This window comes from Ixodes scapularis, unplaced genomic scaffold, assembly GCF_016920785.2.
Source record: "Ixodes scapularis isolate PalLabHiFi unplaced genomic scaffold, ASM1692078v2 PGA_scaffold3__209_contigs__length_174095766, whole genome shotgun sequence".
NCBI classification, from domain to species: domain Eukaryota; kingdom Metazoa; phylum Arthropoda; class Arachnida; order Ixodida; family Ixodidae; genus Ixodes; species Ixodes scapularis.
In genome coordinates, this window is record NW_024609868.1 from 170461729 (window position 1) to 170487101 (window position 25373).

General features: G+C 49.9%; 1 protein-coding gene and 1 pseudogene across 5 annotated transcripts in view; both read left to right on the plus strand.

Annotated features, from left to right (window-relative positions):
* LOC121837154 overlaps positions 1-25373 on the plus strand; it is a 174513-nt gene that overhangs the window by 56095 nt on the left and 93045 nt on the right. The gene's annotated exons all lie outside the window — the stretch shown is intronic.
* Positions 1902-7632, plus strand: LOC115327757 (annotated as a pseudogene).

The following is a 25373-nucleotide window of genomic DNA, read 5'->3' on the forward strand; positions in this document are numbered from 1 at the left end:
CACCGGTATCCTGGCTACAGAGCCACTTTTTCGTCATAAAGCGGCGGCACGTGGAACTACCCAAGAATGCGGAACACTCGACGCCACCATACCTGAAGTTCGAGGTTGACAAGTTCAGAAAAAGTGACGCTGATTCTGTCCCTGACGCAGAGGATTCTCGTCTCAAATATTTCCTCGCGCTTCTTCCTCGTTCTTGCAGAAAATCAATTAGTCTTGCGAGAGATTAAAAAAAAAGAAAAACGCGAAAAAGTCACGAGCAAGTTCTCGAAAACATCTAGTGCCTATAAATAACCTATTCAATGCTGCCCGCCATGTTCCTACACCACGAACGGTGCAAATATTGAAGTACTTACATATGATAGCGATGACATAGGGGAATTTTTTTCCTTCACTTTAAGATAAATGAACAGAATTTTTTTTTAAAGGGACACTGACAGAGTATTTAGGCTCGCCGAGGTTTTTAGTTTTGCGTGACATATGAGAGCCCAACTACCCAGAACAGAATTTGCGGCTCGAAATTCGGCTTCTTTCTGCCCGAAAACCGTCGATCGAGAACTGGCCGGTTTGAGTCGCGCTCACTCTCTTTTTCGTTGTCACGGGCCGTTTTCTAAGGTTTCGACGCGACCACCAAATTTAATCAAAGTCGTGGGTCATTGAAAGCACACACTCAATATTAAAAATTAAAAAAAAAATATGAAACCCATTTTTCGTAGCTTCCAAAAAGGTGCAGATGCGTTGATTGAAAAAAAGGTAGCACAGACAACCGGAAGCATTCTGTGCGTTCACAGCATAATTCTCAACATGGCGTCGTTTCGCGTATTGCGGGACTAGCGGATGGCAGCGGACAACGGGCGTTGGACGTCTACTTCAGAACTGTCGTTCACGGTACCGGCGAATTCTGTCTTCCTTCGAAAGCGAAATTTTGAACCGATCAAAAGAACTGATATTCATCCCGTACGACACGCCCGACCAGCAAGCCGATTGCTTGAAGACGTCGCTGAGCCGTCGTCCCTTCTCGTGGCAGAAGACATCGCTCGCTCAAACGTCAAGTACGAAGTGCGTACTTCGAGTTGAATACGCACGCGTACGGTTTCTTTACGAGGTGCGAATGTGGCCTATGCGTGGTGCTGCTCGACTTCAAGCCGGGAGTGCATGTAGTGAAGGGAAATCAGCAGCAAACTTCTGACATACCGTCTACCCTTCGCATTACTACGCATGATTGAGTTACAAAAAAAAGAAAAATCCCTCAGTAGCTCAGCGGAATGACGTCCGGTTCACACGCAGAAGGCACGGGTTCGATCCCTGGTGTAAGTGTAGCTCTTTTTTCTTTTTTCTTTTTTTTTGGTCACGCATCTTGCGATGTTTACGTTTGTTTTTTTACAATTATCACTGAAAAAAAAAAAACAATTGTTGTGGACAATACGTCGCTGAACGAAATGCCATGCGATTCCATTTTTTACACCTGCGAACTCAATGTAGTCACTTTCCGCAAAACGCAAGGAGTATATGAATCGGGTAGCGTCCGCTTTCCGAGCTTCGCGTAATTGTCCTACAGGAATTGCAGCCAGCCGTTGATATTTCCGAAAACTTGTGCTCTCTGCCGCACAATGCCACTTTCAGATGCAGGACATGTGAGGCACCTCTTCACGCAACATCTTAGGAGTAATCTTTCCGGAGCCGATCTCGGGAATTCACCACGGCACTCGGGCACTCACCACTAGTTGCCAACACTTAAATGTACAGAACAACTAATCTTGAAGTGCAGAACAGCGAGCGGAACATAGGCGTAGACAACGGGGTGGCATCGGGGCTCGCGCCTCCCCCCCCCCCCCCCTGGTGAGATCCGGGGGGAGGGGGGGGGGGCGGGTGGTGGCCGAGCCCCCCTTCCTCCGGTCCCGGGTTATGATCCTGACCTAGTCGCTGTTTACGTGCCATGTAACGAATTTCTAGTAGTGGCATGTAAACAAAACAACGCCCACATTGCCTTTATTGACAAAATACATGAGAAATGGAACCCCAACGTGCTTCCGGAGAAGGGGAGGGGGGCGCTTTTTAGTTTGCGCACAAATGAATTTTTCCTGCGGTCATCTGCTTGATTGTGCCACTATTTCTACACTACCGCACGGCGGAAGTGGTACGGAACATTTGGATACCATTTTTTCGGTGTTCGACCCGTTTTTCGCCGAGAAACTTCGATTTCCCTGGCCGAAGCGAGGCGCCGCCTCGCTAAGCCTAACTGTACTATATGGCCACACCGAGTGGAAACCCCTCGAGTCCTCCGGAGTCCAAGTGGGACCAGACTGCCACGCAGGGATTACCGCACACACCGGTAAGCTCTACTCACTCTTGCGTCGTCATGGACGGAGACGAGATTTCGCCGGAAGGTTTCCACGCGCCTAACAGCGGCTGGCAAGACGCAATCAAGAAAGCATATGCGAGGCGCAGGGTGCAAAGCGCAGCGGTGCAGCCCCGCCAAAATCAACCCGAGACGACTGGCCTAGCGGCCAAAAGAGCAGCTAGAGGAAAGAAAACCCCGAGGCTTCCCAAGCTACCGGAAGATGACGTCCGGGTGGTCTTTCGATTGCGCGGGGGCATTCAACTAAAACCGGGGGACTGCGTGACGGTACAGCGTAGCATACAACTAGCGGCGAACGTGACTGGCGGCATGGCAGCTAGGGACACCTTTCGGCTAAACGAGCAGCAAAACACGCTTCTTATTAGCACCCCGAGCCCCGAAAACGCCACGCGCTACAGTCAACTCACGAAGTACACGTACCGAGAGAAGGAATGGAAAGTCGCCGCCTACGTCGTTCCTCCCGACAACACCCAACGAGGCGTCATTCAAGGCGTACCGCAGGAAGACTCCGAGCAAGACATTCTAGAGAATCTCGTTCACAGCAGAAACCCCTCCGTACTGCATGCACGTCGCATGGGACGCTCCAACTCCGTCCTCATTCTCTTCGAGGGTGACCGTGTGCCCTTTTGGGTCCGGTACGGGAACGTCGACTTCCGATGTTACATCTATAAAAAGAAGGTAGAGATTTGCACAACCTGCGGCAGCGTGGGACACAGGGGGGATGTCTGCCCCAACCCTACAGATCGCCGCTGCAACGCGTGCTACGCGCTCAACCCGGCACCCACTCACGATTGCCTACCATCCTGTGGGATATGCGGCAAGAGTCATCCGACGGGAGATAAGAAATGCAAGCTTCTTTACAAGACCCCGCACATCCTAGTCAAGCGCAAGTGGGACCGTCTCCAACAGGCTGCGGAACAGCGCACGCCATTCCAGCCGAATTCAGCCGACTTCCCTCCTCTGCCTCCCGCGTCACGGTCGCGGAGCCGCACGCCAGCGAAGCGGCAAAACCCGCGGAAACCTAGCAGAAGCCGCTCCCGGTCCCGACAAAGGGTTGGAGGGGATCAAACCGTTCAATGGGGTGCGCCGCCCGCCAGCGAGCCGACGCGCGAGAGCAAGGACAAGACGGCCAACAACTCGAAAAACTCGGACTTGAACGATCTTCGCAGGATGGTTACCGAGCTTCGCGATGAGAACCGACGGTTGCTCGACCGACTCGAACGGACGGAGCAGGAATGCGCCAACCTTCGACAGCAATTGCAAGCTGGGACGACATTCCCGACACCAGATCCAGTGGCAACATCCCCACCTGTCAAGCGCAAGATGGCGACACGATCCAAATCTCCTGCACCTGCGAGAGAGGGAGGCTCTTCGGCCCCTTCCGTTCAACAGGAAATCCACCAAGCCTTTGCCGAAGTGCTGCAGAACCCAACATGGTTCGCCAGTCTCGCCTCACAACCCGACCGCCTCCGGGCGACACCACCTCACCCGCACGAACACCATGCGTAAATCCAAAACCTACATCGTCTGGCAGTGGAACTGTCGCGGTTACGGCAAGAAACGCGGACACTTCCAACAACACATAAATGCACTCCCCTTCGAAGACCGACCGGGCGTGATTGCGCTGCAAGAGCCAAGGCGCCAAGCCAAGCTCTCGGGCTACGTGACGTTCGGGTGCGACAACTCGGAGAAGACGCAAGTCACGACACTGGTCAAGAGAAACGTTCCGGTAATCCTCCATGACACGGGCATCTCGACCATCAACCATCTCCTGATCGAGATCATCGCCCCCAAGAAAGCGGACACCCGCAGTCTTTTCGTGCTGAACATCTATAGCGGTCCTCGTTCCAAGCACAAGTTTGCCAAGTTATTCCTCGCGGCGCTGGACATCGCCCGAAAACAGCCTCTCCTCGTCGTGGGAGATTTTAACGCACCACACCCGGCCTGGGGGTACGGGACGGAAAGCGTTAAGGGCAGGAATCTCTGGACAGATACCCACGAGTTCGGCCTCTCGCTGCTCACCGACCCGGACCAACCTACCCGGCGCGGGAACATCCGACAAAACGACACCACGCCGGACCTCGCCTTTACGAAGCACGTCAAGGAGATAATATGGACCAACACGGGTGAAGACCTTGGAAGCGACCACTTTGTTGTCCGCATCGATGCGACGGCTGGCCCGACTCAACGCAGGGGCAAACCTTGCACGGTCGTTGGGTGGGACAAGTTCCGCTCGCTTCTCGGGGAAGAGCACGTCGACGACATCCGGGACATCGACCTCTGGTCAGAATGGATCCGCACCACAGCTGACCACGCCACCAAGGGGATTCCCGAAGACGGAGGTCTCGACGCGGCGGACAGCCGCCTTCTCCACCTCTGGGAAGCCAAGACACAGCTCGAGACACGACTTCTCACACAGAAGAACAGATCACTTCGCCGACGCATCGCTCAGCTTAGCCGCACCATCGAGGAGCACGCCGAGCTCGTCTGTCAACAGCAATGGCAAGACCTATGTGACAGCTTCGACGGGCAGCCCAACGTGCCAAAAACGTGTAACATCATTCGACACCTCCTCGACCCGGAAGGGAACAAGGCCACGCAACACAACCGTATGTGCGAGATCGTCCGAAGAAGCGGAAAATCCGAAGAGGACCTCATCGACTTGGTCCGCCAAAGATATTTGGGTGACACGCCGCCCCGCTCGCCCACCCTCTACGCGGGAAGCCCTAACGAGGTACTGGACGCCGATTTCACAACCTTCGAAGTGACCGCTGCCATCCGCGACCTCAAAACGAAGTCCGCTCCCGGTCCCGACGGAGTCACAAACAAGATGCTCCGACACCTTCAACACGACATGGTCGACAAACTCACGGCTTACTTCAACAGGTGCTGGCACGCCGGGAAGATTCCTCCGGCCTGGAAGACGGCGTGGGTGGTGATGATTCCCAAGCCCGGAAAGAAGTCTTCCATCGACGCACTGCGTCCCATCTCGCTCACCCCGTGTGTCGGGAAACTCATGGAGCATGTCGTGCTGAACCGACTCAACAGGTTCATGGAAGATCGAGCTCTCTACCCGCACACGATGGTGGGCTTCAGGCCACACCTCTCGACGCAGGATGTCATGTTGCGTCTTACACACCAGATCATAAACGGAGAGGGCTGCTCCAGGCTGGACACGCGGGCCGTGCTCGGCCTGGACCTTACCAAAGCCTTCGACAACATCAAGCACAACGCGGTCCTGGCTGGCCTGGAGCAGCTGGGGGTTGGAGCCCGGACGTATGCCTACATCCAAGACTTTCTCACGAACCGCACAGCCCGTATCTCGATCGGCGCTGCCACCTCTGAAGAGATTCCCATGGGCGACAGGGGCACCCCCCAGGGCTCTGTCCTGTCTCCTTTCCTATTTAATACGGCCATGTAGGGCCTCCCGGAGCGCCTGGAAGCCATCGGCGGCCTTCAGCACAGCATCTACGCGGACGACATTACGCTGTGGGTGGCTGGCGGCAGCGATGGCCAGATCCAGGACACTCTTATTTATTTATTTATTCATACTGCTCGCCCTTTTTAAGGCTTTGGCAGGAGTGGTACAACATAAAGCCAAATATACAATGCTCGGTTACATAATATCAACAGCCTTGGCAGTGCCCCACAGCACTGCAGCACTAAATACAAGCATCAATTCACACCAAAAGAAACACAAGCGTGCAAGAGATAAACGTGAAGATACAGTTATTTCAAAGTTAGAACACGATCGGAATCACACATATGAAGGAACAGCAAGGCAAACGTGCAACAAGGTTTTGACAGAATCATATCTACTAGGCTTGCGACAAAAAGCGGCGATCGACGCGGTCGAAGACTACGTGACGCCTCGAGGCCTTGCCTGCTCGCCCCAGAAGTCAGATCTCCTCCTCCTCAAACCGGTTCGAGCTAAACAGCTCCCTTCAGACATCGAGCTGTACTCGCGGGGAGTCCGAATCCCGGCGGTTAAGAGCATCCGGGTTCTCGGGCTTCGCATCCAAGCGGGCGACAACAATTACGAGACGATCAACTCGCTCAAGGCTACGACCTACCAGATCACACGAGTCATCTCGCGGATCTCCGGCCGTAGATTTGGCATTAGAGAACGTAACCTGGTCCGACTGGTACGTGCCTTCGTCGTCAGCAAGATGGCATACGTGCTCCCGTTCCTTCGTCTCGCGGTAGCAGAGAAGACCAAGCTCGACTGTCTTATTCGCAAGTCGTACAAGAGGGCGCTGGGTCTACCCGACTCCACTTCGAACGACCGTTTCGCGGCCCTCGGCATCCACAACACGGTGGACGAGATCGTGGAAGCTCAACGCCTATCTCAAATGGAACGTCTCACGAGAAGTGCAACAGGTCGCCATATCCTCCGCAGCCTAGGCATTCGCTACGACAGTCAGACTGGGCCCAAGTGCGCCGTTCCCACGCAGGTCCGGACCGCACTCCTCATCCAACCCATACCGAAGCACATGCACCTGATACACCACGAGGGACACCGGAGTGCGCGTGTTCGGGCTCTACACTCGCTCCTCAGGAAGGAACGTGACGTCTACTACGTAGATGCAGCCGACTACGGCACCGGCGAGATGGTCTGCCAGAATTCTGCGCGGGTTCGCCCCCGCGACGTCTCCCATCAAGCTGATCTGGACCCCAGCTCACTCGTCTCTTCCCGGTAACGAGGAGGCTCACAGCGCAGCCCGTGGATTGATTGTCCGGGCTGGCCTAACGCTGGACCCCTCCACCACGTCGTTGGCGGGGAGAGACGGGCTGGTCACTTTCCGGGACGTCCTCAACTACTACGCGGGCGATCGCGCTCGCTACCCGCCGGCGCACGCCGCGCTGGACAAGGTATCGACGGTGTCCTGGCGACGCTTGCAGACGAACTCCTACCCGAACCCTTTTACGCTCCACAAGTGGTACCCGGGCCGCTACTCCCCCAAGTGCAAGCTCTGTGGAGCGAAGGCGAACTTGCGGCACATGCTGTGGGAATGCGCACGACTCGATCGATCGAAGTATTCCAAGATCTCCGCAGTCACCAGTCAAGACGACTGGGACGCTCTCCTCAAGGCCTCCTCACAGGAGGTCCAAGAAGCCGTTGTCCGTTGGGCCGAGGACGCCGCCAAGATCCAGGGGATCGAAGCCGCCGTCTGAGGAAGACGACCGGGGAAGGCGACCCCTCGCGGGGCAGCTGACACCGATCGCCTAACCCTCCATCCGGGCAAATAAAGATTTATTACTACTACTGCGCACAAATGCACCTCCCCCCCCCTCCAGAGATCTTCCCAGCCTGCCCCCCTCCTCCCCCCCCCCCCCCCCCCCGGGAAAAAGGAAAGTCTACGCCGCTGGAGCGGAACAAACATAACTGCAAAGGAATTGCACGGCGAACGAACGCATTTCGTCTGCTACGTGCGGAGAGAAAAAAAAATGGCACGGTCGGATGTAATTACGTGACTTTTACCACTCCACTCTATCCTTTCCCCTTCTCCGTGCGGTGCGAGAGTTTCGGTTTCGAGCAGTTGCGTTTTTTCTTCTTTTTTTTTTTTGCTTTATTAAAAGAATGCGTGACTCTGCAGCAAAATATTAATTGAGTAGTATTCCGACAACCATAATAAATCGCCTGACAAAAAAGGAAAAAAAATTTTGGGAGGCGTCAGTGTTCCTTTAAAGGGGCCCTGCAAGGACTTTTTTACTGGTTTTTAATTTGCACCGTACCTGATCGCACTGAACGTAGTAACTTAGTGAAACTTTGCTTTTCTCGATAGTCCCTTTATTTTAAAAGTTATAGACAAATTAAAATTACAAAAATAAGCAAAAAATAACCTCCCTCATGATGTCTTTGGTTGCTTGCGAGTGGCCGTGAACTAGAGGAGGGGTAGTGAGCTTATCGTGCGCTCACGGCTGCCGCATTTCGTATCGACGGCGCGAGAGGGCGCCACTAAAGCATGTTCTGGATAAGCTGTATGCAGCGGGCAGCCAGAGCGGCTCTCATTGCATTTGCTGCGCGATTAAACACTAATTCCACACGACACTTCATTGGCCACAAACGACAGCAAACACGGGGTAAAGATCAGTTCAGGATGGGAGCCACTTTGCGCTGCCATACCGCGGAACGGCCAAACCGCAGACAAAGCTTCTCGCCGAAGGCCTTCAGAACGCTCGGAACCGAACGGATCCTCTTGTCCATACGACCGCAGCGCTGCCGCGTACATCCGGGACCTTTCCGTGTCGGCGCCAGATCCCACTACTCCTGTATAGTATGCGCCGCCTTTCCCACCGCTCGGTGGCGGGTATGTCGACGGGTCATTACTTGTTTCCCTACTTTATGAACTGCATTCGTTTCTTTTCTTATCTAAAATACTGAACAAAAACTACTTTTATAAATAATTGAAACGGTTCGCGCCACTTATATTTTCTATTTCGACTAAAAAGAAGCTTTTAGCGGCTCTGACCAGTAGTAAGCCGAGGACTAAAGACGTCACATTTTGCGCGCTTTCGGTACCGCGGGTCGCCCTCGTCGGTGGAGGAGGTTTCTGCGTCGTCCGGTTAAAATATGACGCACTGATATTTATTTACTCTCTCCGTGCCCGCTGGCTTGCCCCAACCCCAAGAGACGTGAAAACCGCAAAAAAGGTAGACGCTTAAATATGATTGCAGGGCCCCTTTAAGGTTCCAGCGTTCTAACCGCGCCGGTTCTGTTTCGTTCGCCATCGTGCCGGGATTTGAGATTTTCAATTTTAACGAATGTTACTCTACTCGTCGACAACGTACGGAGAGTGTTATGTCCAAACCGAAGTGACTGGGCCTCACGGTAAGGCAACAAACAGCCAGTCATCGTGGCTCAAATCTGAGGCACAGGAAAAGGGTCTAATAAACCCCTTTCCCATGAAGTGCCCTATCAGAAGCGTTGCACATGGGCGAAACCCTCCCTGTGTCGTCTTTCTTTGGATAACTTTTTATTTCATTTATTGAAATAAGAATAATGTCAGGCGATCAACTATCACGGTGTTGGTTTAATAAAGCTCCAAGCTTCCACTTTGCGCTTTAGACCAACCATGACTCTTGCCCTTTGGAACTAATGATAAGCAGCGAGGGCCGACTTGCTAGAAACAGCGTCTCAGCTGAGACTGGGGGAGGGGGGGGGGGAAGCACTGCTAAAGCCAGTGCACGAGCACAGCTGGACTCAAGTCGCGTCTCAAGACACTCGCGCGCCCCACCCTCTGCAGTGCTTTCTTTCACTCAGTGTCAGCTGAGACGCTGTTCTAGCAAGCCCGTCCAGGATAACAACTCGTGAAGTTTCCTCGCGCTTCCCTTTTGTTTTTGGGAGTCCCCGCAATCAGTGTCGCGAAATAAAATCAAGCGAAATGCTCAGTGCTGCCCTGCCATGTTCTTCTATGATGGGGCTAGAGAGCGGTTTTCCTTATAGCCTTCACTCTCGCCTAGGAGCTATGAGACTTCTTTAGCCCTGTGGGGGTGCGACCGCATACCATGCCGTACCCCTATAAAAATGTTTTTGATTTTTTATTGAAAATGTGTTGACTTCTTGTTCACTCTGTTTCCTTTCTTTTGACTTTGGCATTCTGTTGACATGGTCAACAGAGAGTGTTGATTTTGTGTTGACACTTTTCTGATGATTTTCTTTTGCCTAAGCCAAAAGAAAAGCTGTTGACTTTCTGTTAACTCTACGTTGATCTTTTTGTGCTGACTTCTTGTTGAAAGTGTCATCAAAAATTTTGCAGACGGTCTGTTTACTTCGTGTTGAAAATATTCAGTTGACTTTCTGTAGCCAGTATCAATATAAACGATACAGACTTTCTGGTGACTTCTTATTGGACATGATACATTTCGACTAAACGTCAAAGTTCACTAAGTTTCTCAATAGTCTCTGACAAGTTGACAACCGCAAGGAGGAGCTTCAGTTCACCCGCGTCCAGCGCGAGCCTTATATCCTTGACAACGCTTCGACGTCTCCTTCCCCTCGAGTCTGAGCGCACACTCAAAACACGACGATCAAAACACGACGAAAGGCATGGGGCGCGTGCTTGAGGCCAGGCGTTAGAAAAACACGCCCTACCGTTCTCACTTTGTAAATGACTATCGTGACTTTATTGACCCTATTCAACTAGTCAATTAGTAGAGAAAAGCAAAATAACTATTTTAAAGTGGAGCAACCGCCTTGACTGGCTTCGTCCTGAGTGGTGCTATGCAGGGAAGCGATGACGTTTGTTCTAAGAGCCATTTTTGTGGATGTTGCTTTAGCAACTATGCGGAATTTTTATTAGTTGTACCAATGCTTTTAGTAAGAGATTCTAAACACTGTCTTCCGTTTGACAGATTTCCCAGAAGGAGATCGGACACTTGAAGCCTTAGTAAGTGCTGAAGTGGTCACCGGCCAAATGATTACCTTCAATATGTAGGCTATATAAGGGTCTGGAGCAGTTAACGAGAGTGTGATCCTGGTGTCGAGTGCTTCATGTTGTATCTGCATGTTTCCCATGCTTATTTGTGGGATGTGTATGTACCAAAGGGACATTTCCTAACAAACTCAATATATATATTAAAAACATTGACTGTCTTTTTTTAACGTTAATCTGCTGTTCTGTCAAAAGGAATTCAACAAAATTTGTGTAAGATGAAATTCTAAAAATGTATATAAAAAGGAATTCTAAAAAAAATTAAGTGGACTATTTTAACTACGAGTTAAAGAAGTTGTCAGGAATAAAGTTTAAATAAAAACATCAAAAAAGTTTAAAAATGAATTAAATACGATTCCAGAAAGTTTTCAACAGAAATTCAAAAGAATTTAACTACAGATTTTTGAAAGGGTAAAGTCCATCTATCCTGGGAAAAGTGGCGCCCTTCATTGTTGTGGAAATGCTCGAGACACGTATCGCGCGCCACTTCTGGGAGAAATATGGCGTCTGAAATCTTGCTCAGCGCTGCGCTGTTCTAGAGTCTGTGCCGCTATGATCTTCCCAAGGGCTGCACGTTGTACGTGCCTTGTGCTTCGGCGCACTTTGCGCTACTTTTCAAACATGAAGGGGCTTTACCATGCCCAACACCACCTGAGCCATCCTGAACAACTGTTCCCCGGCCACTGCGATTAAAAATGTGTGCTATTATACTTGCTTGAAATAACTGTAGTGAGCCGATTGAACTAAGTTTCGGTTTATGATAATGCAATGCTTGTCAATACAAACTCGTTTCTTGAGAAGACGAAGAGAAAAAGATGTTCCGCATAAGTACCCTGCATGCAGACGGCCTCACAACCTGTGGGTCTAATTACTCTAAAAACCTCTCCAACTCAACCCCGGAGCAAAGAGGACAACACGGCGAGGAGGAGGTGCCTCTCGGAAGGAATTAAAGCACTGTAGGTGCGGTAGGGTTACAGCGACCCCTTCGAGTTCCCGTCGCGGGGAGCAACTTCTCCCCGTGCAAAGGCGGAAGGAGATCGTGCCTGTTCACTCTAGCCCTGCCATTGTTTTTCCAACTGCTTAATGAGGCAAGCGCATGTTCATTAGCACATTTGGCTTCAAATCTAAACACGTCCGGCGAATAACGCGGAGTGAAAACTTCCGCTGCAGAAACCAGGAATGATCGACTAAACCACGCTGCCGCCCATTTCGATCTAAATGAGCATCGTACCGACGTGCTAAATTTCTCACCCACGTCGGAGAGGCTAGGTGCCTCTTAAGATAGTTTAACTTTCCACCGCCTAAACATCTAACAACAAATTACTTGCGGTGTATCTGCGCTAGCGTTTTCTAAACACGAATAATACCTTCATGTGGTCTACGGTTCGTTGTCATTTGAAAAGAGAAGACGGTTTACGGTGTTTTGCCATTTGAACGTGAAAGTGCAGACGGCCATAGGAACATGAAGACGCACTGAACTTTGGATGATCCGGACCACTTGGCGGTTCTCCCGTGTACATGTTGTAAAAATACAAATAAATATTACTACAACAAGTGTGCGTGAGTTAATAATAATAATAATGTTTATTTCCAGACATGCATGCGTCTGAGGGGATGCGGCAAGAGAACACAAAAGGTAATTCGGCACAGGTAGATTAGACTGCTTACGTGTAGGAATGCAAAAGCACTGTAGTCAATTTGGGGAAATGTTTTCGTTTCATGTTTTAGACATGCATAAAAGTTCTTTCTGCTGATTCGGTGTGTGACGCGCGGGAGGCAGCGCGTTCATTTTATACACTCATTATGGGGCGCCACCTCCTCCCCATTGGCTGCGCCGTCACGTGTTCAATGACTCGCTCACAAGGCAACACCTTTAGTCAGCCCATTGGCTGCGACATGACGTGTGCAATGAGGTACGCAAAAAAAAATTGGGTTGTGTGAATGCTTATACAGCCTAGAACTTGGTCTGCCTCCAAGGGCGACGAGTCTCCCAGCTGTAGATGAGCAATTTAGCCAGTGCGGTAACACCGCTAGCCTGGGGTCTTTAACGTGCACCACGCAGTAGTGATCATACCTCGGCAAACCTCACTCATGAGGGCCCTCACTCACCCTCACTCACCCTCATCTTCACAGGTGAGGTGAGGGTGAGTGAGTTTCTGAACCAGGAAAATTCATGAGTGTGAGGGTGAGTGAGGGCCGTGAGGGCCGTGAGGGCCGTGAGGGCCGTGAGGGCTGAGGGCGGTGAGGGCCGTGAGGGCTGTGAGGGCGGTGAGGGCCGTGAGGGCGGTGAGGGCCGTGAGGGCCGTGAGGGCGGTGAGGGGCGTGAGGGCCGTCAGGGCCATGAGGGCCCTGAGGGCGGTGAGGGTGGTAAGGGGTATGAGGGCCATGAGTGCGTGAGGGGCGTGAGGGCGGTGAGCGGCGTGAGGGCCATGAGCGCGTGAGTGGTGTGAGGGCCATGAGTGCGTGAGGGCAGTGAGTGGCATGAGAGGCGTGAGGGCCGTGAAGGCGGTGAGTGCATGAGGTGTGTGAGGGCCATGAGTGCGTGAGGGCGGTGAATGCATGAGGCCCTCTTCAGATCGAGCATCTTTCTCAGCAATTTTGGTGTTAATGACGGGTTGTTCTCTAGCTTTCCCTAGATCGACACGAATTGCTGAGATCGGGTCCGGCTCGAAATAAGCAAGCAACTCGGAGCGATTCGAATACGTTTGAAGCGGTTGCATCCAATCAGGGACGCAAAATTTTCAAGTGATACCTCGTGCCGGTGATGATGACACCGAAAGACTTGTTTCTGGTTTGAAATCGATCGTTTTTCTGGAAATAAACTGTTTCAGAAAGGTGCATTAGTATACTTAACGAGATTTAAATGCATAAAAACACGTTTATAACGCGTAATTGTGTCTAAATAGTGCAAGAAAAATAAAATTTTATGTTGACGATGGCAAATTGCAGCATTTGGTTGCTGCGTGTGATCGCGGGCGGCCCGTGTTGCTGGTGTTGCGACGTAAAGTTTCTGGGCGAAATTGCCCCATCTGAAGCTGGCCTGAGTGGCGTGAGGGCCATCAGTGCGTGAGGGGCGTGAGGGGTGTGAGGGCCGCAAGGGCGGTGAGTGGCGTGAGGACGGTGAGTGGCGTGAGGGCGGTGAGTGGCGTGAGGGCGGTGAGTGGCATGAGTGCCGTGAGGGCGGTGAGGGCCGTGAGGGCGGTGAGGGCGGTGAGGGCGGTGAGGGCAATGAGTGGCGTGAGGGCTATGAGTGCGCGAGGGCCGTGAGGGCGGTGAGGGCCGTGAGGGCGGTGAGGGCCGTGAGGGCGGTGAGGGCCGTGAGGGCCGTGAGGCCGGTGAGTGGCGTGAGGGGCGTGAGGGCCGTGAGGGCCATGAGTGAGTGAGGGGCGTGAGGGCCGTGAGGGCGGTGAGGGGCGTGAGGGCCGTGAGGGCGGTGAGTGCGTGAGGGTCGTGAGGTTCGGTGAGGGTGAGTGAAGGGCTAAAGTTGAGTGTGACTGTGAGGGTGAGGGTGAGTGAGGGGCTGAAGGTGAGTGTAGCTGTGAGGGTGAGGGTGAGTGAGGGGCTTAGGTGAGTGTGGCTGTGAGGGTGAGGGTGAGTGAGGGCGACCTAAAATGCCGACCTCTGGTAGTGATACACGACCACACGCCGGTACGATACTCATCCAGATTGAAACGGGCAGGGGTGGGGATTGAGCCCAGTGTCCTGGGTTCTGCAGCGCGAGCTTTCGCTCCACGTGCTCCGATCTGGTGTGCCCTAGCCCACTCGGCCACCGATCCCCCATAATGAGGGACGCACTAAGCACACCTTTAGTAATCCAGAACTGTGGAGCCGCCGTGGCTTCGGGGAAGCGTGCCCGTCGCGCACCCCGGAGGCCCGGGTTCCAGTCTCACCCTGACCGAAATGTACCAAATTTTTTTACAAAGCCATTAATTTATTTTGTTTGCGGTAACATCCCTGAGAAATTTGACCTCAATACGGACATTTGTTTTTTAGGTATTTTGCTCTTTGCGCCGTCGGCCATTCTCGGTACCATCGCTCGATCACGCCACCGACGACGACGCCGGACTTTGGCGTTATGGCGAAAATAGTCTTTTCGCATTAAAAAGTCTTCTGACGAGGCCATCAGCCCTTTACAGCGGTCAAAAAATAAATTATACAAAAATATTAAAATTTACATTAAATAAGCATCGTAATCACAATAATGAATATCAACGTCATCAAAAGTTTCAAATAGAAATCATTCACATTGACAAATATGAGATGACATTCATTAACATACAATGTCAGCTTCAAGTAAAATTCTCCATTTCTGATGCATTCTAACAGAAAATACATGTAAAGATACGCGAAAGAAATTGGTATATTTATTCAACATCAAATTATCAAGGAAATTAAGTATTATTAAAAAAAACCAAAAACACAAAAAAGGCACTTCGATACCCACTTGCGGAACAATTTTTAATTTTAGGTCACTGGGGCTAAAAAATACTCTTTTACTCTTTTCTTGAACATGCGGATTCTTCGACTTTATGTACTATTTCTACAATATTTGTGTGGTTATTTATAAGGTCAGATAGTTGGTAATCAGGCTCATTCAAACTATTCTCAAAATAATGAGCCATACAGAGCGCCTCGCTGACCACCCGTCTTGAAAAAAAGAATTGTGCTATTGTTTGTTTTATCGTATATTAAAATGCAGTCAAGCAGTACAACGTACACAACCACAAACACTCGTACTAAGAGCGCATGGCCACGGCGCTTGGTTGGCGCTCGACAGATTTAATCGGTGACAACAAACGCACTAAAAGACGTCGAACATTCTGGCGTAGAGTTTCTTGGCTCTGCTTGATGGGCCTTATTGACCTGTTGTGTCGGCTGCGCTCTGATTTAGAGAGAAAATGAATTTAAATGTTTATGTCGGTGCAAAAGCCTTTTCGTTCCCGGAATGCTGGCAAGGCGTGCCTCATATATGTTCTTCATTGTTTGATAACATTCTTCACTGATTGATTGAATATGTTTTTAATTCTTGAATGTACACCGTAAAAAAACCACCGTGAAACAAACAGCCCCGAGACTGTTGACGTCACGGGGCGCCCTCCGTAAAAACAAATACGGTATGTTGACCATGGGGGAATTGTAGTAGACCGTTTCCGCAGCCCGCTAAGCACCCGGATAGCGCTCCGTAATCCGCCACACGACCTTGAACTGTGCAGATAAGGCTAGCGGCGCGCATGCGCAGCTGCGGCGTTTTCTTCGGGGATACGGTAGCGGAGGAGAAAAACGGTCCACTACAATTCCCTCATGTCTCTCGAGTGGAAAAGAAAGGGAGAGAAGAACAAAGACGAAAGGGAAACAAAACACCGCGAGCAACAAGGCGTCTCCTCACCACGCTCCACACGCACGCACAGAGTGCACGTGATGTGTTGGGCGCCTTCTACGCCCGCGTCGTCTCGCAGCTCTTGGCGGCTCCTCGCTTTCTTTCGTTCCGTTCGCGTTCGCCCTCGCCTTCGCGCCACGCCGTCCCGTCTTCCCGCCGACCGCCGCCGCCTGTTTCTCCGAGCAAGAAAACAGAAAGCGAGAAAAGTTTGCAGAAAGAGCACCACCGATACGGCGCTGCACTCGAGGCGTTTGGCGGGCCCGAACCTAAATGAACGTAACGTGAGTATCGCATGTTTTTAACGCGCAGGCGATACATACCCTAGCAACGCCGCTCACGCCGGATTGGCTGGTTCGTGGGGATAGGTGCTGCCGCCCTCACCATAGGCAGCGGATACAATGAGAGTTTCGGAAGCGGTACCGTAACTTTGTGATAAAATGTCTGCCTCATACGTATCAGACCCGGGTTCTATCCACGGTGTGGGCTTACTTCCTTCTTTTTTTTTTCTCGAACATTTTGTTTTGTCGAGGCATTTGGCGATATGTAGGACATTTCTTTGTTTACGATTAACATGTTGTTGACGAAACATCGCTGAACTAAATCGTATATGGGACTCTATTTACGGAAGTGCATGGGGGACAGCGGGGCATGGGTTGCCGAGTGGACGCCGAAAAGCGGCGTATACGGGGGGGGGGGGGGGGGGGGGGGGGGAAGGAAGGGGGCTAAGTGGGTTAATAGTTTTGTAATTAGCAGCCGCACACTAGAGAGTTTTAGTAATACGTATAGGGGCAAACGCAAACCCCCTTCGTTAGCGCTAACATTGCGTCGACGGAAGGTTACGGAGCACGTCGAATACGCACTTTTAGTACAGCGGAAGAAGGACGCATACGTAAAGACTTGTAGCGCAACCTAGATGTGCTCCTGTAAACTGTTTCACACAATCCAAGGCGGGTATTCGGTCAAGCCAAACCAAAGCCCCGATTCTCCTCGCTTTATTACGGAATTGCGTGTTTCCGTGTGCCTGTTGTGTACTTGTTTCGTCTTTTTTTTTTTTTTGTACCGACCACACGGTAAACATTTTTGGGTTCGACGGCGTCGCCAACGCTCTTGCTATCGACACCCATCTTTGTGGGTGCTCGAAAGGGTTCGTCGCGTTGACTTCTTTGAGGAGGTTGATGTCATCTTTAATGGTAAAAGCGATCCCGTTCAATGCGCGGAGCACTTCCGCTGGTTTGCCTCACCGCCGCCATTTTTCAAATTAGACTAGTCTCGCGCTCTCCCGTGCCCGACGAGAGCAACGAGATGGCACGCAGGGGAGCGCTACGTACGTTCGCAAAAATCGATAGCGAGCGTACGTACGCAAGGCTCGCCGCAGTACGTACGTATGGCGCATGCGCAGTGTGGAGGACGCAACGTTAACGTTAACGTATGGGGTGTGCGTTTGCTCCTATACGTATTACTGAAACTCTCTACTGTCGGTACGAAGCGGCGTGAACGCACTCGCGGGCGTGGGTTAGCGCGCTTCGAGTGATACACGCGCCGTCCGAATCCGAAATTTAAGTTCCCGCGCGTTGCCGAGCAGCCAATCCGGCGTAAGCGTCGTTGCTTGGGGGTCTATCGCCTGCGCCGTAAAAGGAGCCAGAGACCAAAGCTCCCGGTGCGCATACACAACTGGCCCTCTCCTCTCTCTCTCCCCTCCCCCCTCTTTTACAACGCCTACACACAGACACGCCGTAAAAGTTAGTGATGGACCGAATCTGCCGAACTTCAGATTCGGCAAAGTTCCACACATGCCGAAATTTTGAAAGAGAGTTCGGCAAAGAATAGGCAAAAAATTGGCAAATGTCTGCGCACGCACACGAACGTGGCGGGGCCATGGATAGAAAATGGACGCCGCGCAGTCACGTGGTTACCCTCGCACAGTTTAGGACAACCAGCGGTTACGGCTAATTCAAACATACCCGGAATGCAGAGACAGGAGCCGGAACCCGTAGTGACGTCAGCGCTCCCTCCTTACTGGTGGTGACGTAATTAAGGCTTCCGGCTCCCGGATTGAAGAGTGGAAAAATTTTCAACTTTCACCTTCCCGGGTCGTGACGTAGGTTTCCGTATTTTCTCCGCGGCCAATCAGCGCGGCGCGCTTCCCTCGTCCGCCCTCCTTGCCACCGGCGTTCACGTCGTTCCGCCAGTTCCGCGTGCAAATGCCTCCGACGCAGACGCTCCGTGCTTGCTTGCGACAAAGGCTGCGACGATGACCTTCCCGCCCGTCTCCGACGCGAGGAAAGCTGCTCAAGCTGCAAAGAAGAGTGCCGCTGCCGCGAAGAGGGCTGAAGTTGCCGCTGCGTTTGACGTACCCGAGAAAGCCTATGGATTAGTTCAGCTAGTTTAGCGGTACCCCTGGATCTACGACAGGTATCGTAGCGACCACAAGGACCGGGACAAGTGAAAGAACTCGATACTGCTTTTAATAATTTACTGACACGGTTTCGGAGACACGGGATGTGGTTGCAACCCGATGAAACGGCATCTTCAATGCAAATATGAGTGGCCTTTAGAAAGGCCATTTGTAGAGGCAGGCAGTGGTTGGCTTGCTAGCTGCAAAGAGACCGGAAAGGCAGCGGGAAGTTATTAATAAGCAAATGTGCTAAGCTTCCAGCTTTGAGGGCATGCTTGTTCACTACAATTGTAATGAAGCAACTCACTTGTTCATTTTCTTCTTTTATACACAATGTTTTACCAGCCTCGGGCACTCTGCGACCGACAAAATTCCCTCGCCCCCGAAACAAAATCCTGGCTTCGTGCCTAGCTGCAACCATTGTGCGTGCGAGCTACATCCGGCAGGTTAAAAAGGTGAACGACACTGGTACGCGCTGTAGACCAGTTTTTAAGCAGTACTGTACGACCGCTAGCCTAGGGTCTTTAACACCCGTCACGCAGTAGTGAAACACGAACGTCTGGTGGTACGATGCTCATCCAGATCGAAACGGGCAGGGGTGGGGATTGAACCCAAGATCCCTGGGTTCTGCAGCGCGAGCTTTCGTGCAGAATTCACTCATAAGCAGCTTGTAAGCACATATCCTAGCTAGCACAAAGGACAAAGAAGCACAACGGGCTTCCGTCATGCATGCACTCAAAGGAGCACAACACCGTGACCAGATTTAGTGGACCGAAAGAGCGTGTCGTACGAGCTGCAGATGTGCATGCCATTGCTATTTTTTTATAGCACAGACGCAGTAAAATTTGACAAGCGTGTGACCCTTACGAAAGCTGCTCTTGCGATCCTGCCGCGTTAAAAATGATATAAAGGCGCGTTCACTGCGGGAGCGCACGCTCCAGGTGAGTATTCCTGCGAGCGACGCGCGGGCTTATGTGGAACGCCACTTGATATATAACATGAAACTAATCCAAAATAAAAAGCAGCACACCCTACCTGGCTCGTGACATTCGGAAGCAGTCGAAGAATGCTCGGCCGTCGGGGTCTTCGAACATCTGTCTCACGATGGTGGCATACTCGCAGAGCATTTTTCGAGGCATCAGGAGCTCGCGGATGGCCTTTCGCTTCTTTTTCTTCACGCTCCGTAGGTACTGCTCAAACGCAGCCGCGAAAGTAGTCAGCCGACGCCAGTTGATGGTTCTTGCACTTGTGACGCACTTCACTACGCAAAGGTTCATAAGTGAGGCAATTCGAGCTTCGTAGCCGGGATCCTGCCGAGACGACGCCATCACGAAACAAAGCGAGTGCCGCTCCAGACGGAGCGCGCCGCGCGCCCGGGCCCCCGGGCTGCCCGGGCGACGACCCGGCTTGACGACAGCCGCTGATTGGTTGCCTGGGGAGCCGCCGTGACGTCAGCTCCCGTATACTGAGACCCTTGCCGCGCGCCCAGCGCGCCGTTCAAATCAAACCGTTACGTCAGCCCCCGTAAACGGGAGCCGGAAGTGATTACGTCAGTACGGGTTCCGGCTCCCGGGTTCCGTAATCCGAGTCTGTTTGAACCGCCCTTTAGTGTGGAGTGCGACACGGTAACTGTGCCTTTGTGAGCTGAGTGTGGTTCTCTGCAATATTTTCTGCCTCAAGAACAGAAGATCGACCAGTGATTCACGCAGTCCACTGCGCAAGTGACAAATGATGCAGTGCATTCTGGATAACGTGATATTCATTTGACCTTTCCAGTGATGCAACCAGGTAGTTGAAACATTCACTGACAACTGTACAATTACGCTCGGTGTGCGCAGCCCACTGCCGTCAAACGAGACAGAGTCATGAGAGCTTGCCAGAATGTGTGGGATGCAGCTGGCATCCTCGTCATAACGTGGTACATGTTTTCTCCCTTTTTTCTTTCCTTTTTACGTACTTTCTGTAGTAGTGTATATACTCTGTACATTTATTTGTCTGTTTTGTTTTTTCATATGTGGTGGCGGGCTGGCGGCAGACATGTACAAGCTACTCAAAAAAGTAATTAAGTTAAGTTTCTGAGTATTAGCCTCAAAGTAATTTGAGTGTATATATATATATATATATATATATATAGTAGAAATTACTGAAATGGAAAGTAATTCAGTAAATTACTAATTACAGTAAAAAAGAAGCGAATTACTTTTGAAGTTGCCTTTATTTTTTTCTATGCTAACAAGGAAGTACTTACATAGGTTTTGATGCGTTTGCGAAATTCTGCTAGCCGAATATCAAGCGGCTTGTGTTGTTATAGAAACTATTTAATAGCCGGTTCTGCTTCTGCATGCCTAATTGTTGTGTACTTCCTTTTGGTCAAAGATGTACTGCGGATGTATCATTTCACCTTTGAGGTTTAGCACTGCCTGAGCTTGATTTTTCAGACAGTGTTTGATTGCTTACAGTGTTGCGTAAAGTACGTCTTAAAACAGCTTGAAAGTAGAAAGTAAATGAGAGGTTATGTACTCCAAGTAAAGTAGCTATAAGTACACCGGGTGCGATGTACTTGAGAAGTACTATAAATACAATGTACTTCCAAAGTAAACTAGAAGTACTTTTTAACACACTCTTTCATATTGCCCTTTCGATCCCTATACAGCGTTTTTAATTTTTATTTTTAACAGCTCGGTTTGCACAGCTTTAGGGTAAATCGGAGGTACATCAGCTTTTTTCAGAAAAAGCGGAAATCGGAGGTGCATCAGTTTTTTTTTTTTTTTTGTTCTTGGAAATGGCGGCAACTAATACGCCATAGAGTAATTGCTTTATTCTCGCTGACAAACCATTTAACCCAATCAACTTATAAGGCACTTATTTCTATCGGTCTTATAGCCGCCATTTCTTCACTCAGAGAAATGACCAGATGACGTCTCGAAAGACAGCACAAGCTATACAAGAGCACCAGATCTACTTCAGAGCAGGTGCTGCGCTTTGTTACCTCCTTTGAGTGAGGATGTAGTGTGTATAGCTCCTGTAATGGGCAAGAAATCCTACATTGGGAAGAAGCGGGAACAAGCCCTTTCTTCAAATGCGTCAAGACTCCTTGAGCTTAGGGATACAAAGAAACACCAGTCTTTGGCGCTAATCCCACAGTTACTCGGCCTCTCTTCTGTCGTGTCTGTTCTCTCCCCGCGCCTCATAGCAGTGTTGTTGCAGTGGGAGGCTCGTTAAACCTTTTGGGGGTTTTGAACTATCCAAATTGCTTTCTCCCCCCCCCCCTTTCTACGCCACATGCTTCCCTATCTGCCAATATCAGCTGATCTTTTAACATCTTATCTCTGTTGATAGGCAAAACAACCACTAAAATTCAAAAGTAATTTGAAATTTGAGTATAGAAGTCACTCGAAAATGTAGTTAAAGTATACTACTAATTACCAAATAGAATTGTAATTGAAAGTTACTAAACTATCCAGAAAAGCAGCTATACTACAGTAACTTGAGTAAAGTAGTTGAACTACGTACACTTCTGGCTGGCAGGCACTCTCCGCAAGGGTTTTCACCTATCTGCCTAGCCCCGCACACCACCTCATGGACCCCTTCCAGTGTGTGCAAATAAAATCATTATTATTATTATTATTATGATTAATATAATAATTATTATTATTATTATTATTATTACTAATAACAATCCTGTTTTCGGCTCACAAGTAGTTTGTGCCAAAACAGAATAATATTGCTTTTTAGTTCGCATTAGCATCTGTCTTGGCTCCTTTCTATCGCTTTGGTAAGGCGACGGCTTGAACAAGCATGTTTGTTTGCCGCATTTGTTCAAAGGGGTCAACCACGTTGGTCGAGTATGTGCGTCATTATAGCCATGAGATAGGAGCACGGCAGATTCCATGTGTACACGCAACTTGTTGTTTGCAGTTCACTACTTATGTAGGGCTCAGATGTCACATCTTACGGTTTCATAAAGGTCAACTGGGCGCTAGTGGACCTCGGCTGGTTTTAACGGGTGACGTTAACTTGAACTGTGGCGTGCACGGATGCGTTCGCGAGTGCTAGAGTAGGGCTCAGATAGTAACGCATCTTAGAGAGCACATCGACAACGTGCAGTTAGTCAATTGCCCGTATTTTAGCTGTGACATGTCGTTCACCACGAAACGTGCGTTTGCGTGTCACCTATCAAGAAAACATGTCAAATCAGCCCAACATGCGAGCGGTTCTTTAGTGCAACAGACAAGCGCCTTAACGCAACCAGTTCTTCAGGGCAGCAGGCAAGCGTCTTAGTTGCAGGCGGTTACCAGAACAGTGCTTCGCCAGAAGGTACAAGCATATGGAGGATGCTAATTCAGGAGGGGGCGCCCCGCAGTTTTCACCGTCTCCGAGTGAGTTAAAAGAGTGTGTCGAGTACGACCTGGCTCTTTTCTATTTAAAACTAGAAACGAAGTACTGCTTACCTGCTTCCACAATTCAACATTTGCGGCAACAAATCGAAAACCAGCATGGCTTGAGTAAGCAGTGCATGTTTAAAGCCTTACATGCCAGGTTGGAGGAACGCCTGGGGACCGCTGTTGCTGAAGAAATTGTTGCAGATGCAAACAGCCACGATATATTCAGCAGTCTGAATGCTACCGTGTTCAGTAGTGAACACAAAAGAAGAGCGTACTTTAAACGAGAAGTGTTCATACGTCCAGCCAGTGCGTATTTATCTTGGGCGGGACGGAAACAAGAGAGATCGCTGATTTCAATATGTGTCAGTACTGGTAACTTTAAAAAGCCTACTACAGAATGGTTCACTTGCTGACTGCATTCTTAACACTTCTTCAGATGACAGGGATGCGAGCGACATGCAAGACGTTTCAGGACGCTTTTGAGTTTGTGAACCCTTTGGAACCCGCAAGGAAGAAGTGCTTGTTGATGTCCAGTTCACTTTTGCAAATTTCAAGAAAGAAAAAACACAACAGATCTACCAGAGATCACATTCAGCTGGTGCTTCTTTTTGCTGAAAAGGACATCTGAACTTTTGGAATCGAAAAAAGTTTTGATCCTCTCTTACGTGACCTGCTAGATCTTGAATCGAACGGAAGTCTTTTTGATGGTGTGCATGTCAAGCGGACAGTCATATGTATCTTTGGAGATAACTTGGGATCCCACTTTACTGGGGGCTTCACTGAAAACTTTAGTTCTTCCACTTTCATTTGCCGCTATTGCCTACTCGCAGAAAAAGAGTTCAGAGAGGACCCATGTCGGCTCGGTGAAAAGAGAACTGAAGAGAAGTATGACTTGGCAGTTCAGGACGTTGAAGAGGCTAGCTTTTCTGTTGAAGGGGTAAAATCAAACAGCCCATTTAAAGGGATACTTTAACAAAATTTGAAATATTCCCGTCGTGTTGAAAAATAGGTTGAATATGATCCACAATATCCGTAAATGACAATCGCAGGTTTGTATTTTAAGCCTGATGGCTGTATTTTTCGTTATAAACGGCCCACTCTGGCAAGCGCTTGGAGAAGGCCCAGCAGAGACCACGTGACAGCCAACGCAATCGTGACGTAGGATGGCCCAGACGTTCCAGCCACCAAAGCGGCTGCTTTTGTGCGAATGTTGAGTGACGAGTTAATCTCCTATAATCTTGTAGGGGGACAATATCGACCTCTGCGACACACAAATACATTCTCGGTAAGAGGGGAGTTCCTGCTTTCCCCCTTCTCTCGTCGTGGCCGGAGGCGAGACACTCACCGTCACTAGCTGTCAAAGTTCCTAGACGGGCATTACAATAGAGGCGTTAGAGACATCCACCAGGTGCTTTTTGCTAATCGTTTAATTCGCTTTAAAATTCTTTTTCGAGACTTTTTTAACAAGATATTGGTATGTTCGATGTGATACTGTCCCTTTGAACATATATAGACCAAAAAATGAGCGCCGAAATTTCGTTGTAGTATCGCTTTAACAGACTGACATTCTTTCATGCATGTGATGCGGGACTTCCTCCTTGCATAGCACATGACCTTTTTGAAGGTGTTGTATCATACGAACTTCTCCTTTAGGTACTTTACAGAAACATGCGCTTTATTCTCATTGAAATACCTGAACTTCAGGATAACATCCTTCAAGTTCTTGGGCTCCGACTCAACTAGCAAACCCGGGAAGTAAACGTAAAAGGAAATAAGTTGGTTGGTGAAGCTATTAAAACATTGAATGTGCTGGGCCAGCTTCCTCTGTTCGTAAGCCACACAGTTGACACTCAATATCCCGTCTAGTGCCTTTACTTAACCTTAAGAAAGGTTGTGGACATTATCTGCGCTCCCAAAGTAAGTGAAGAAATGGTTGCATACTTGCATGTGCTAGTTGAAGAGTACCTTGCAGACCGCAGAAAGTTATTTCCCTTGGTACCTTTGAAACCAAAGCACCACTACCTGCTTCACTACTCCACGCTCATCACGCAGCTTGGTCTACTAATAAACCTGTGGACGTTGAGGTTTGAAAGTAAACACTCATTTTTCAAAAATTGTGTCAGGCACCTGCAAAATTTGACACTGAACAAACCCCTTTCTGAACGACACCGGCTGCTGCAGGCGTACCTGCATTCGGAGGCATTTTTCGATGCTGACATTGGAATGAAGGCAGGAATGCCCTTTCTAATTTCAAAGTACTCGGAAGCTCCCCAGAACTGCTTAGGCAATTTTAACTTCTCGTCAGAAGACACCGTGGTTACAAATGCGATTTCATGCAAAGGGACAGCATACTCATTTGGTTCCTTTGTGCCTACCTGCATAGACAATGAGCTGTGCTTTGGTGAAATAATGCACATTTGCATTC